This window comes from Cydia pomonella, chromosome 21 (assembly GCF_033807575.1).
Source record: "Cydia pomonella isolate Wapato2018A chromosome 21, ilCydPomo1, whole genome shotgun sequence".
Lineage (NCBI taxonomy): Eukaryota > Metazoa > Arthropoda > Insecta > Lepidoptera > Tortricidae > Cydia > Cydia pomonella.
Window position 1 is genome coordinate 3878750 of NC_084723.1, and position 12276 is coordinate 3891025.

Sequence of the window (12276 nt, forward strand, 5' to 3'; positions counted from 1 at the left end):
CATACCGAGGGTTCCGTACTTTTTAGTATTTGTTGTTATAGCGGCAACAGAAATACATCATCTGTGAAAATTTCAACTGTCTAGCTATCACGGTTCATGAGATACAACCTGGTGACAGACGGACGGACGGACAGCGGAGTCTTAATAATAGGGTCCCGTTTTGGTACGGAACCCTAAAAAGGTCACTTCTGTAGACAATACGTATACAATAAAAGTTAACGACTCTGGTACATATATATACAGTTTTTTTTTTGAGTCTCAAGTACTGAAAAATAAATAATATCTCGTCTGTAAAGGTGCCGCATAAAAATGAGCTTTAGAGTTTGCAAAAAATGTGTATCAGCCCGATTCGAAGAATGAAATACGATAACAATAAGTTCTGGTTTAGATAAGTTCTCATTTAGATATCGTTTGTATGTCGTATAATTGACAAAAGCAGCTCGATTCGGGCAACCAATGTCACTTTGACGTTAGAAGTACGAGTATCGTAGATAGATCCTATTGGGATCACAGCGGAATAAAAAAAAACGTCAATTTTGACATGTCGTTTAGTTATCGATCTTTTAAAGATCTTTCCAAAATCTTAAACGTGTCTTAATCATTCTTAGAATCGGGCCGTATGACCCACTACGTCGGTGGCAAACAAATATACGGCTCGCCTGATTGTAAGCAGTCTCCGCAGCCTACGGACGCCTGCAACTCCAGAAATGTTACATGCGCGTTGCCTACCCTAACACCCTGCAACCTCGTTGAGCTCTTCTCGAACTTCTTGTCCTCCCCGCTTCAGTGGAAATTCAGCCTTAACGTACTCGTATAAAAACTGCAAGAATATTATAACTATGGTAATTTGTCACTCATAATCGTGACTATAATAATATGCCTCTGACTGTAATCGTTATGACAAGAAAAGTGTTAGGAAAATTAGATTTAAACAATAGTCTTACTTACATTTGAGGCCGATGACTCGAGATGTGTTTTTTGCGTTATAATAATCGCGATGTTATTGTTAGAGTCCGACCGAAGATTTGGTTTCGGTTTCGGTTTTGGCCAGTTTCGGCCACACAACATGTTTTCGTTTGGGGCAAATAACGGCCAAACCTTTCGGCCGGGCCGCTACTTACGGAACTAAACTATGATTTTAAATGTATTAACTCGTACTAAACACTAATTTATATGTAAACAGGCTCTAAGGGAAGTGTAAACGCTCGTAGGGGCCTTAGGTATAAGATAACAATAAATAATTGATTATCTCCGAAATGGAGTTAATTAGAATACCTACTTAATTTAAACTCAGGAATGCACCCTTGAAATTAACGGAAATAAATAAAAACACAGTGTATACTGATTTATGTATACCTACAGAAATTAATTGGTTTTTTAGAAACTAACTGTTCTTGTTCAGCCCAATGGTTGACTGGTAGAAAATGCCTCAATGCGTTAAGTCCACCATTTTTATTCTTTTTTGTAAATTTATGCAATTAAGTTTAAATAAATTAATAAATTTCCCTAATGATGCCACTGTATAAAAGCGGTTTTAAGACATTTTTCAACGTTTATTCAAGTCTACAAAAAGTTTCGGTTTCGATTTCGGCCGAAGCTAGAGCCAAAGCCGAACCTTCGGTTTCGGTTTCGGCAAAGAGCATGTTTCGGTCGAACACTAATGTATAAAAACTTGTGCAGATGGGCCGTCGAAACGGCTCCAAAATTGCGAAATATTCATACTTATAGAAACATTTAGGGAATATTTCATATTTTTTACTGGGCTGGTATATTTTCCAAATGAAGATTTTCTTTATTTCCCCGTGAAATTCTCCAAAACTTAGAACTATTACAACTTTTTTGAAACGTTCCGCGACTTATTTGGCCTACTGCCGCGAAAATCGAAATTCACGAATTCGAGTATCTTTCTCTTTTACTCCAATAAGACCTAATTAGAGTGACAGAGAAATATGCCCGCAATTTGCGAAGTTTGGTTTTACGATTAGCAAACTGCAAACAGTCAATTTTAATTTATTTATGTTGAATGTAAAGCTTAACTTATATCAAATTAAAAACATAATTATAGTACCTAAATACTAGATCATTATCTAGGTACGGTCACGTCTGAAAAAAATATAAATACGGACGGCAAAGTGCCAAAAATATGCATACACCTTAATATATGGGCAATAAGGTCGTGTATAAAAGTTCAATATCAGCAGACGCATAATTTTAATACATTGCATAAAAACCACAAACATAAGATTCACAATAACTTATGTTGAATAGTCTACTAATTAGTATCAAGGAAGCCGAAAAACAAAAGCGCAAACGTAAGTGTTTCTATAATCAAACTCAAAACAAACATGTGTACATTTTGTATCAAAAAAATTTAAGCAATTTTGTACCATAATCCATTTTAATAAGGTGTAAGTTGTACTTAAGGACAATATATGAAAATGGGGCGTTTACGTCGTTTTATGTGCGTTCAGATGTGCGCGTACAGTCGTGCATGACCAGGATTCGCTCATCCACATAACACGCGAAGAACGGAAGTATTTACTTCCACATCGTTTACATATGAGGTAATGGTATTTTGACACTTATTGCAAAGACGTAAGGTTCGATAATCTATTCATTCGACTTATATTGACATTAATCATAATGCATTGATTGCTTTAAGCGCTTTGCACATTTGACTTATTTTTTTCAGCTTCGGCGACGTTTGATGTTTTATTATTATTATTGTAGTTTGTGGGCCTTTGAATGCCACGTCGACCAGGCATTGGTCTATTTCCAAATCCAGGATTTCCAAGTCTATTTACACTTTATGTTAATATTAAGTGATTATGTAAATTTGTAGGTTTCATTAGAATTTAAGTAATTATATAAATCTAGTGTAATTTGTGCATGCTTAAATCTGAATATTAATATGTTAATTCTTACTTGTGACCTGTTTTTGTTATTTAAATTGGATATTTTTGTACTTGTCCTAGTCTTTGACATAGATATAGTGTAATAGTTACTCTGTATAAACTTTGTCTTTTATTGTTATTGTTCTGTGTTATATAATTTCAAACACAATGGTGTATTGTTTAATGAAATAAATAAATAATAATTGTGACAGCCCTTTAAAGTTCATTACTGATGCCCGTTGAATCCAGGAAATTCCAGATTTTTTGGGCCGTAATGTTCTGTACCTCATAGGGTTGCAATACGTGCCGCCCTAGGTGGGTACTTCTTTTTGACATTAGTGGTCCACAGGAGCAGAGAATGTGCATTGCAGTCTCCTCTGACTCCTGGCAGAACCTGCATGTCGCGTCTTGTTTCTTTCCAATTTGAAACATGTGTTTGTTCAATTTACAGTGTCCAGTCAAAATTCTGGTCACCGCGCAGGCTTTGTGTCTTTTAAGCCCTAGAAGCTCCCTAGCAGTTTTGCTGTTGAACCCTTTGATTAGAGCTTTCGAGTGTTCTTGACGTTTGATGTTAATAACTGATTAAGTTTAGGGACTATAGGTATTCTTCCCTATAATGGGACTGGCACCAGTAATGGGATGGTATGTACAAATTCTGTAGAACATATACCGGGTGTTTCCTGTAACAGGAGCAATAAATTAAACTGTAGACTGTACTCCTCAAACTGACCAACATTTGTTCAACAACTTTGAAAAATAACTTTTGTTTTGATTTTTATTACACATTGAAGTTGATTCTAAGACGCAATGTATTGCGAATTTTGTTATGTTTAAAGCGTGACAAGCAACGTCAAACACACTGATGTCAGCGTACATTGAAAATAATATTAAATTTGTATGAAAAAGATAAAATCTAAAGATTTCATAATTTTTAAAAGTTGTTAGTCAAAAGTTATATCGTTTTAGAAATACAACATATGGTTTAATTATTTGCTCGTATTACAGGAAACACCCAGTATTTACCATCAGTTTTTTAACGCTGGCAACATTTTAGCATAAACAAGAGCCAAAAAGCGGCCAAGTGCGAGTCGGACTCGCCCATGAAGGGTTCCGTACCATTTATGACGTATTAAAAAAAACTACTTACTAGATCTGGTTCAAACCAATTTTCGTTGGATTTTTGCATGGTAATGTATATCATATATTTTTTTAGATTTTTCATTCTGTTATTTTAGAAGTTACGGGGGGGGGGGGGACACACTTTTTACCACTTTGGAAGTGTCTCTCGCGCAAACTATTCAGTTTAGAAAAAAATGATATTAGAAACCTAAATATCATTTTTGAAGACCTATCCCTAGATACCCCACACGTATGGGTTTGATGAAAAAAAGTATTTTTTTTTTAATTTTTATGACGTATTAAAAAAAACTACTTACTAGATCTCGTTCGAACCAATTTTCGGTGGAAGTTTGCATGGCAATGTATATCATATATTTTTTTTAGATTTTTCATTCTGTTATTTTAGAAGTTACGGGGGGGGGGACACATTTTTTACCACTTTGGAAGTGTCTCTCGCGCAAACTATTCAGTTTAGAAAAAAATGATATTAGAAACCTCAATATCATTTTTAAAGACCTATCCATAGATACCCCACACGTATGGGTTTGATGAAAAAAGATTTTTTGAGTTTCAGTTCTAAGTATGGGGAACCCCCAAAATTTAATGTTTTTTTTCTATTTTTGTGTAAACATCATAATGCGGTTCATAGAATACATCTACTTACCAAGTTTGAACAGTATAGCTTTTATAGTTTCGAAAAAAAGTGGCTGTGACAGAATCGGACAGACAGACGGACATGACGAATCTATAAGGGTTCCGTTTTTTGCCATTTGGCTACAGAACCCTAAAAACGCCTTCAGTTATTTTTTTATTGATACGTGTTACTTTGAAAACCAATGATGACATACATGACATGACTGAAGCAAAAAATCATAGTTTTAATTAGTTTATAATATTGAAACCAATTGCAAAAGCTTTCAATAAATACATAGAACATTTTAAGGACGAATAGGACATTCAACTTTTAACGCATAAACCGGTAGTAATAAAAGTGTAGGTGAAATATCAAAAATACTCAAACCCAAAAATACCGTGATTGGTGCCGTTGAGTCAAGTTTGGTATCATTTTCAACCAAATCAAAGATGTTGACCATACCAAATTTTATCTAAATCGGTTCAGCAGCTTTTGATTCCCCATACAAACTTCTATCCCCTTTTCACACTCTGATGGGATGATTCTTGGAATAAAAAGTATTCCATGTCTTTCCCCGGGAGTCAAATTATCTGTATACCAAACATCAACTAAATCGGTTCAACGGTTTAAACGTGAAAAGGATTTAAAAAAAGTTATTTCTTTATATTTTTTGTTTTTACTTCGAAATTAATGCTGCATTCACGATTTATACGAAAACAATACCAAAATTGACCTAGTAGCTTAAATGATTTACATACACCAAGATAAAATTGAGATCACATAAAAATATCAACAATCATGGTGACTCCACATCTTAAATCCATTGTTAGGTCTTAAGGACCAATGAATCCTGCCAAAGGAAATTTTTTGCAAGACTCGGAACCGGTTTATAAAATACCGGTAAAAACCGGTTTATTTCGGTTTTCCTCCGAACTTTTATAAGAACGCGGACGTTTTAAAAACTTTATTGTAACCTAAAAAAACGATTTATTCGACGAACGACGAAACTGCCGGCTGGTCTGGTGGTGTGCCATATGAACATAAACACCGACATAACAAGAAACCGGTTTTATTGCTCTAAACCGGTTACTGTGACAAAACCCACACCCATAAAACCCGGTTTAAAAATAACCGTTTTTCGAGTGAAACCGATATTAATAGGTTTTGCGCCAAATACATGATAAAAGGTGCTCAAAAATATCTAAACACACACTAACACCTTAACAACAGAGGCGTTTCCACATATTTGTGAGCACCGTGGCCGCTCCGATATATATCTGATGGCGACTGTACAATATTTATCGCCGGGTTTACAGTCGTCATCAGATATATCGGAGCGGCCAAGGTGCTCACAAATATCTGAACACGCCTCTCCTGTCAAGGCGTTTGAGTGCATGCTTAGATATTTTTGAGCACGTCGGCCGCTTTGATATATCTGATGGCGACTGTACGCTCACGTGTCTAATTGTGTATCAACACACGACAGACGGAAGGACGTTACTTCCACATTCTGTTTATCTATTATCCACTCACATGATTCCAGCAACTAAGGTTTCAACATTTCGCACCTCTAAAATGATCGTCGCAACTCGAGTTGCGAACGGAGTGTATGCGGTTTTTTATTTCTTATCTGTGAAGGGCTGCACAGATATGGTGTAAACAATTATTAAAACACAGAATACCAACGTGACAATATTTAAAAAATGTTTCAATCACATAGACATAACCACAGTATTTTTTATCTATGTCACTTTGCAAGTTGTTCGGAAAAGTGCGTGTGTTAAAAGTTGCTGCGTGTTTTAAAATGCCGTAAGTATTCAAATTTACATATTTCTGTTAGTATTATATATTAAATTACTTCGCGTTTATTGGTCTATTAGATTAAAACTATATTTTAGACCTACTTAATATTGATGACCATAAAATCTCACTTCAAACCAATAACTCTGTAGATTTTTGGCGTGTTTCCTATTTTAATGCCCTAGATTTCTATGATTACCAAATATATCTTGAGCAACCTATAGTCATTAAATAGTTCGATTATTAAATTACATTAATAAACAATAAAATGCATTAAATCACTGTGTATTATCCAGGATTAGCGAACAAACCATGTGACGGAAAATTGTAAGTATAAACACAGCAACACTGGTTGCTTAAAGCATTTCTGTACATCGTAAGGCATGTGGTACACTAGACGTTGCATACGCGTTTTGGGGTGTTTGTTACTACTTATTTATAATTTCTATTTACTAATATTTCTTTGCTATATTGCCCGGATCCTGGGGTAGCTTGCCGTTTTTCGTCTGGCAGGGAATGTGTTAAAAGTTCCTGTTTCTGTTGAACATCTGCACCGCGCGACTGTTGTGTCTCCTACCTAAATAGGTAGCCATCTTTGTTTTTGACATGGCGCAGGTCAGTTTGTTTGTTTATTTACGTTTGTAATCAGTATAATTTCATGTGTTAATAGTTACTATTTGCTTATTGTGCTGAATTTGTTGTAAAGTGTATATATTACACGTGTTAGTGTAGTTATAAGTTAGTTCGGTTGTTGGTGATCGGCCGTTTTAAAAACACCAAAGTTTAGTAGGTATGTAAATACTCTTTTGTTATTTTAAGTTATAAAGCCACTATCATTGTGATAATTACATAAATTATGTATTTTATTTCAAGGTAATTAGTGTCTTAAACGGTTTTTTACTATATTTTTGTACTTCAGTGTCTAAATTAGCCACAAAAAAATCACGAACATAGCACATAGTTACACGCCAGGTGGAGCAATTCGAAAGTTCCTTATCAGAATTTGAATCAGTTTTACTCTGCAATTTTATAGGTGAGCTATCAAGGTTTTTAGTATCAATTAAAAGCTTAAGCCTTCTTTAAATTGAATACAAAAAAAAGATATGTTATCGATTTAGATTTTTTATTAAAAATAGTTTTCTACTATAACTCGGAAATTATTCCTTTGGGTAAACTTCGTGAATTTTTAATAATTATTTTTATTATAACAGCAAATAGCTAAAGTAAGAAAATAAATTTCTTTGTTTCTTTACCATTATAAAACCGAAAGAATTATTCCAAATGCTTAAGCAGAAGCAAAGTTATCGATTTTTGAAGATATCACGACACTGTGCCGTCGTATCTGCGAAATGGCAGAGCAATTCAGGGCACCTTTCGTTAAAATCGGAATCATGTGAGTGGTTAAATAGATTATGCTTTGTTTGTTTGCTTGTCACTCATGTGGAACATGTGGAACAGTTTTTTTTTTTTGGTTTGCGTTCAGTGTACTAATTAATAATAATTTGTAGACTTATGTGTAAAACTGTAAAGCGTTTCCGTCGTCGGGTTTCCTTTTTTTAATGGGTTTTTCATCGGTAATTATTTAGTTTTTCGGTATATAAATATCCTAATGATTAATATTGTAAGTATGATAGTAGCTCTGTCTGTCTGTTCTTTTTCACGCTGATATCGCCGAACCGATTGGTCTAGTTAAATAAAGAGAAAATGAGAAATTTATTACAATAAATTGGACACTAAATTATTGTAAATGACATAAACCCCCTGACTGCGGGGTTGCGAACTGCATCGCAGCCATAATTGTCTTTTTCGTTTTAAGAGATACATATTATTTCGGGTTAAAGATATTTATTATTCTCAAAAGAAATCAACATTTCACTTCATGAGATTTAAAAACTATTTACATTGATTTTATACTTACATTATTTATAAATCACAATAACAAAGTTCGCAAAGACTTATGTCAAAAAATGTTGTGGCAAAAAATAAAAAATAAACAGAAGGTCCGTTCTCGCCGTTCTTGAAAATACATACCTAAACTTGCCCGACTCACTAGGGTTGCTTCTGTATTAATTTCGAATTTTAAAAAGGAGTAGGTAATATAAGTTTACAGACATACATACATCGATTCGTTTATACATACATCTTATAAAATGTTTACATTCCTTAGAGACTGCATTTTGGAGTAAATGACAGTAGGTACCTACGTAGCGGCGGGGACGTCAAGTGAGTATTTGAGCAACGCTCGCACAGCCCGACTAAGCTCTGCCCGAAAGTGCCCGAGAACAGAACGCCTGTAAATGTAACGTCTTTGTGCGTAAATGTCACGTCTGTGTGCGTGCGGTGAAAATGGCACTTTGTACTGAGTGGACTCTCTGCTCCGGCGCGCGCCGCCGCTATTTACTTTGTGTTAGTGGGTAGTTATTGCACTACGACAAATAGAGGGACGAGTAGAATACAATATGCGCACGCACACTGCACTAAGCGCTCGGCTATTGCTAAGCGCCAGGCCCGGATTCAGGTGGCGGGAATATTAGTGATAACATGGACCTTTAGCTTTTTTTAAAGATGTTAAATGATTCAACCTCCTTAATATTTTTTGGCAGACTATTATATAACCGTGCTCCTTCAAATGTTATATTTTTATTACCATATTACCATAGTACTCTGACTTTTGTTGATTTTTACTATTTGAAAGCGGTTGGTTAAATAAGAATCGAAGATTTTATACGCCTTACCAGTTATTGTTATGTTGGCAAGCTGTTTTGATTTTCGTAATTAAATCAATAGAAAGCTTATGTTATTTAAATATCCATACAAACGGTCATGTAAAATCTTGTCAATAATTTTGGATATCACGGGTAAGACTGAAATTGGCCTGTAGTTATTTGGGTCTGTTTTTTTTCCTGGCTTAAAGATTGGACAGATCTTGGCTATTTTCAAATCGTCAGGAAAAGTGCCTTCTTCAAGATGGTTATTAATGCAACTCGTTATATTTTTAAGGATTAACTTTTTTTTATACATTTACTTACTTATATCGTCGATGCCAACGCTGGTGTTTGAATTTAAATTATCAATTATTGTTGAGACTTCATCTTCACTGCATGGTGTAAAATTAGATAGAACAGATTTTGATCCAGATGCACGTCCAAGAGTATATTTTATTGTTATGAAATTGACTGGGAAATTGATTCGCTAAGTGAGATCCTATAGTAGAAAAATATTTGTTAAAATAATCGCGCACATCATTTTCATTAGTAATTGGACCAGTGTCAGTTAAAAGTTTTGGAGCAGCACGGTCAGTTTGTATTTGGTTTTGAGATAAATTGTTTATTAAGGTCCATGTTTTATTTTTATAATATAGTTTTAAGGTAATTTATCTATGGAGGTACATAATCTTACCATTTTTTTTTACCTTGACAATTAGTTACATATTCTTACATTTATTTGTTAATAAAAGTGCTGGAGTAGAAAAGGGGAAAAGAGGAGTGCTCCGAGGAATTGTTCAGATTAAGCCCTGTCGTTTCTTTTCCCCATCGCCCTACGTGGCAATATTCCTATCCTCACCACTTAGATGGTTGGTAGTCCTCAACTGTGCGTTTCTCCAGAAACTTCGTGCCTCGCACAGCTAACCTCTCGCCTGCGGTATTTCCGGACCGATATGACTTTACCTTCTTTCCTTTAAGAAAAGAGCTACGAAGCTGATGGTCCCGGGTTCAAATCCTGGTAAGGGCATTTATGCGTGTGATATTTGTTGCTGAGTCATGGATGTTTTCTATGTATTTAAGTATTTATAAATATTTATATATTATACTTATATCGTTGTCTACACAAGCCTTATTCGGTTTACTGTGGGACTTAGTCAATTTGTGTAATAATGTCCTATAATATTATTTAAGAGCGTACTCTCATCTTAATTTCTTGTGTTGCGGGTGTCCATGGGCGGCGGCAATCGCTTACCATCAGGTGATCCGTCTGCACGTTTGCTTCCTATAATTATAAAAAAAAATATCGTTTTAATATATTTATTAGAATGTTGATAATTTTTCAACGCATGCATGCGTTCAGCCTTGTACTTTTCTTTCCATTTTCCATCGCTAGCGCATCAGTTGCGGACTGTTTTACTACAGTAGACGAGTTGGAAGTTCCCATTGAGACGGGTAGATGGCGTTTGAATCCGTTATGTGACTTACACAACTTCTGAGGTTTGTTGCTAGAGGGCGCACAGGGAAGATCTCAATAATACAATATATTGAAATCACCTAGCCTAGTCGATTGTGACCCTGTCTACGAAGCAAGAGGTCCCGGGTTTGAATCCTGGTAAGGGCATTTATTTGTGTGTTTAATCAGAGATATTTGTGCCTAAGTTATGGATGTTTACATAGGTATATAAATAATATATAGAAATGAATATATAAAAAAATGTCCATGGTCGTGTATTATAGTACCCTCAACACAAGCCTTATTGAGCTCTTGACAGACAGAGCATCTTGGCGGTCCACCATTTTTAACCACATCAAATCGTTTGAGGAAAACCGCCTCAATGCCTTAGATGCCAAACGCCAACAACGTAAAGAGAGACCGAAGCCCTCTTATACGTATACATACAACGGGTCTGGCCAACTCTATTGTAACACCTGCAAAAGAGTCTTTAAGACCAAGTTCGGCCTGGCCAGCCACATTAGGGCCCATAATCGGCGTAATCCTTAATTGCTGAGGTCGCCGTCATCGAAATCGATGAGGAGGACTATATATATATATATTGAGCTTACTGTGGGACTAGGATCTTTTGATCACACTTGCTCGAAGAAGATCTTATTGCATGCAGGTGTACTAAAGGATAAAGGCCTATATTGTTCCCGCGGGAGTTATGGATTGTGAAAAAAGCTGTGGGAGTTACAGCTTTTTTAATTATGTCGCTAATTCGTAAGAACCATGAAGGTTACCTTTTAAAATCCTGACGTTTCTAATATAGTTAATATCTTTGTGTACCTATGTTTAAAAAGATTTAATTTAATTAATTTAACAGTCGTTTAAAATATTTTTACACAATTTTCAATCGTGACTGAATGCCAGATAGGTCTGTGCCATTGATGCCTAACCTGTCAAACAATGACAATATGGCGGACGAACGTTTGAAATGTCACCGTATTTAAGAATTATTTCGCTTAAAAATTCGTTTTTCTTTGCAAGTGTAATCGATTCGAATCTTTCAAAATGATCGAATTACAGATAGGTATGTATTAATATTTAAATTTTATACTTCTGCTAAGTTGGGACACGAATACTAAAGTTATGTTTATTATTAAAGTTTTTTTTATATTAGAGACTTTCTAGTAATGGAGGATTTTCAACAATCATATGTATACATATCTTACTTAATCGATATATTGGGTCATTACCTATGAAATTGGCGTTTTTGTTCATAAGTATTAGTCATGTCATAGTTTATTTGTTTGAATAGTAACTTCGAAGTATTTTTTAATATCATTAGTGCGCTACATAACGATTTTACATACAATTATTTTGCTACTTTTATTGTTTTATGTATTCAGAATACCGCCCTGAAAACAGCTTTTTTCATGTGCTCGAGTATTTAAATGACTTATATTTTTCTGACGGGATAGAAGTTAAAAAAATATATTAGATAGAAAATGTGCCTTAAAAATTTCTCAGATTACTCGCAAAAATTTGTTTGGTTTGAAAATGCCATCACAAAATAATCCGCAATATTCATTGTATGAAAAATCGAATTTCGTTAAAGTTCTCCATACAAAACGCCAATTTCATAGGTAATGACCTAATAAAATCCCCAGAACGTACTCCTAGTCC